Raw genomic sequence first — 3586 nt, 5'->3', positions numbered from 1 at the left:
GAATATTACTCAGCCACGAAAAGGAGTGAAGCTCTGCCGCACGCTACGACGTGGACGGACCTCGAAGGCATGATGCTGAGTGACAGCAGCCAGGCGTAAAAGACCACGCAGGGTCCGGAACAGGCACATCCAGAGATAGGAAGGGGGCGAGTGGTCCGGGGGCTCGGGGACAGGGAGGGACTACTAATGGAGATAGAGTCTCTCTCGGGGGATGAAAATGTTCCAAATTAGATTGTGGCACCAGTGGCGTGTCTCTGTGAATATATGAAAAACAGACAGAAAAAAAAAGGAACCAGTATGAATTGTACACTTTAAAGGTGGAATTATATACTACATAAATTATATTTCAATAAAGCTGTTAATAAAACAAACGAACGCCCAAATCCCACTGGAGCTCACGAGAGTGCCCCGAACACCAGCCCTTTGCAGCAGCCCCTGGGACAAGGGTCTGGGGACAAATAGTTGATGCGGGAGCAGAAGGAACATGAGAGGGGCAGGGAACGAGGCCGGGCGTGGAAGGGGTGATACAGGTGGTGACCACCGTGGACAAGAGGGGCTGGTGCTCGCGGGGGGCTCAGAAAGACCTCACGGTGTGTTCTCAGAGTCGTCTCCCCTTGACGCATCAATTGCCGCGTCCCATTGGTTGAGGGGCCGTCTTGCAGCACTGGCTCCCCATCCAACGAGCTGGCCAAGTTCAGTGCCCCAACCAGAGAACACCCCCAACTTGCAAGTTTCTGGAACTGACAGCAGGTCAAGTCTAGGGTGGGCTGAGGGGACATGGGTGGGGCACCCACAGCGCCTAAATTCCAAACTTGAGAACCGGCTTGGAAAGGCTTGCCTTCCAAATCTGTCCATATGCTACCATCGGCGGGCTAAAGTTTGAGGAGAAGCAAACGTTTGAGCATGCGCACATGCCCGTGGTCTCAAAGCGTCTCCCCCAAGACACTTACGAATTCCATCAATGAAAATGGTGACTTCCCAGTGGAGACGCCTGGCCCCAGTCACCGTCACCAAGGGACCAGGGTGAAAGTCGCATCATCAATTGCGAGACGCGTCGCTGTCGTGTACCTTCCGATATCACGTGCCGTGAACACATCACTTCTGTGGTTTCCTTCCCCGAAATGCGTAACCTCGATCTAACTGTGAGCAAACATCAGACAAACCGAAATTGAAGGACTGGAAGACTGTGTTAGACTGGAGGATTTAATACACCGCGTGGGATCCCGGACCAGAATCCTATTGATATTTAATTGATATTTAATCAGGTTCATTTTGCAATTTTATATGAAATTAACTTTAATAATAATAAGAGGATTAATAATTTAATATTAATCCAAATAAAAGGAGAAATAGGTGAGATTTGAATAAGACCTATAATTTAGTTTAATTGTATTTTACCAGACATCAATAGGACAATTAGTGAAATTTGAATAAGGTCTTATAAATGTTTTTATTGCCATATAATTGACAAGTAACATTGTGTAAGTTTAAAGTATACCTTGTTGATTTGATACATTTGTATGTTGCAATATGATGACCAACATAGTTAGCTGACACCTCCATCATGTCACATAATTACCATTTCTTTGTTGTTCTGAGAACAATTAAGATCTATCCTCTTAGTGACCTTGAGGTATATGATACAGTGTGGTTGTCTCTAATCGCTCGCTGTGCATGAGATCTCCAGGACTCACTCACTTACCCATTCCACGGCACCTCCCGAGCCCCTGGTACCCACCATCCCATTCTCTTTTCTACGAGGTCAGCTTTTTCAGACTCCACACGTCAGTGATACCAGACGGAGCTCTTCTTCCTCTGTCAGACTCATCTCGCGGAGCATGATGTCCTAAAGGTCCATCTATGTTGTCACAAATGGCAGGATTTCTCTTTTTTCTCACGGTTGACTTTTATACATACGGTATCCACTCACTCGTTTCACTGATGTTTATTGAGTGCCTAGAGCAGCACACAAAGCAATAGAACTCAGAGCCCTGCTGGAATTCGCGCTGCAGTGGGAAGGCAGTCAGCAAAGGGTTTCAGTGTATACACTGTATCATATTAGATGGTGTTACACACTAAGGAGAAAAATAAAGCAGGGAAAGGGGGTGGTGAATATAGGATGGGGCGTGTGCCAAATCTGAAGGTGCCCTAATGCCCACAGAGAAGTCAACATCTGAGCAGATCATTTTTGTGCCCTAGAACCCTGACGACTTTGGTCTCTGTCTGGAAAACCGGACCAAGTTTAGGGTTTGAAAAACCGGCATCCACGCCACAGTGCTCGCTGACGCCGGGACATCTCATCATCCTTCTCGGAGCGGGCCCTTTCCGGACCAGTGACAGCTTAGGACTCCGCCTCTCGGCCATCTTGCTGGTGACTCATTTTCCGCTCCTTTCCAGCGTCACTCCTACACCAGCCCCTCCCAGGCCAGAGAGGAGGAGCGTCAGGCACCCCCATGTGACCCTGGGCGAGCCCTTCTGCCCCTCCTGGACTCGGTTTACCTCGCCGTGTTTATGTAATGTTTTTCCGAGGGCTCTTCGTGGCTTCGGCATTACTGCCTCTCTCGCTTTGGTTGAGCCGGGAACCTGACCTCACAGAAATTATTTTCCTTAAACCAAATTCTCTGCTTTCTTCTGTAGGGAACATCCATCCATGCAGACTTCACCTTCCTGAGCACTTTGGTTGGGACCTTCTGGGTTGCAGGGGACAGGAAACTGACCTCCAACAGGCTTAACTGGTCGACGACTGCCAAGGACAGAAGCAAAAATGGATCCCCCACGCCCTGCCTTTTGATGCCCACGCAAAAGTGGCAGCCGGACCATCACACCTCTGTTTACACCTGATCTCCACCATGCTTGCCAAGAAACACAGCACAGAGGTGGCAGAAACACGGTCTCCGTGTGGACCACTGCATGGCTGTGTCCCATGAACAGAACTTACCATCCGGAGCTGAGCTGCAAGGGATTCTGGGAAATGTAGTTTTTAGGCTTTCAGCCCAAGCAGCACAGCACCTCGAAAGAGATGGCCGCCTTCCAGCCGCTCCGCCAGGCCCCAGACATGTGACATCTTAGACCTTCCAGCCCCACTCACTTGCCCTGGGTATGCAGCTGCGTGAATGCTCCCAGGCAGGACTTGCCCAGCCAAACCCCAGAACCATGAGAAATAATGTCGTTTAAGCCTTTATGTCTTGGGGTGGTTTGTTACACAGCAATAAGTAACCGATGCAGGACTGGCCTGTTGAGAGAAGGCTATTGAATGGACCAATGAATCGATCCATCCTTTTTAGGCAGACAGATAACGGCTCGATAGAGGCAGCAATGCTTAAATAGTCTCTCTCTCTCTCTCTCTGTCTCTCTCTCTGTCTTTCTCTCTTGGTCTCTCTCTGTGTGTCTCTGTCTGTCTGTCTGTCTCTGTGTCTCTCACTGATTCCATGTCTCTGTCTCTCTGTAGCCTCTTTCTCTCTCTCCCTCTGTATCTCTCTCTGTCTCTCTCTCCCTTACCCTGCCTCATTCTCTGCATCTCAGTGTCTCTGACTCCCTCCCCACTCCCACACCCCTTCAACTCCAGACTCTGGGCCTTGGGGGGGGG

The 3586-nt window shown here is 49.4% G+C and overlaps 1 long non-coding RNA gene across 1 annotated transcript; it reads left to right on the top strand.

Moving 5' to 3' along the window:
• The first annotated feature begins 2440 nt into the window (after positions 1–2440).
• On the top strand, positions 2441–3181 carry LOC118612475. Its single transcript, XR_004954981.1, has 2 exons — positions 2441–2513; positions 2638–3181. It is a non-coding gene; the product is annotated as an uncharacterized LOC118612475 (long non-coding RNA).
• Positions 3182–3586: the final 405 nt, after the last annotated feature.

Source organism: Rousettus aegyptiacus, unplaced genomic scaffold, assembly GCF_014176215.1.
Source record: "Rousettus aegyptiacus isolate mRouAeg1 unplaced genomic scaffold, mRouAeg1.p scaffold_m13_p_16, whole genome shotgun sequence".
NCBI classification, from domain to species: Eukaryota; Metazoa; Chordata; class Mammalia; order Chiroptera; family Pteropodidae; genus Rousettus; species Rousettus aegyptiacus.
Note: the sequence above shows the minus strand (reverse complement) of the source record. Positions and strands in the feature narration are given on the sequence as shown.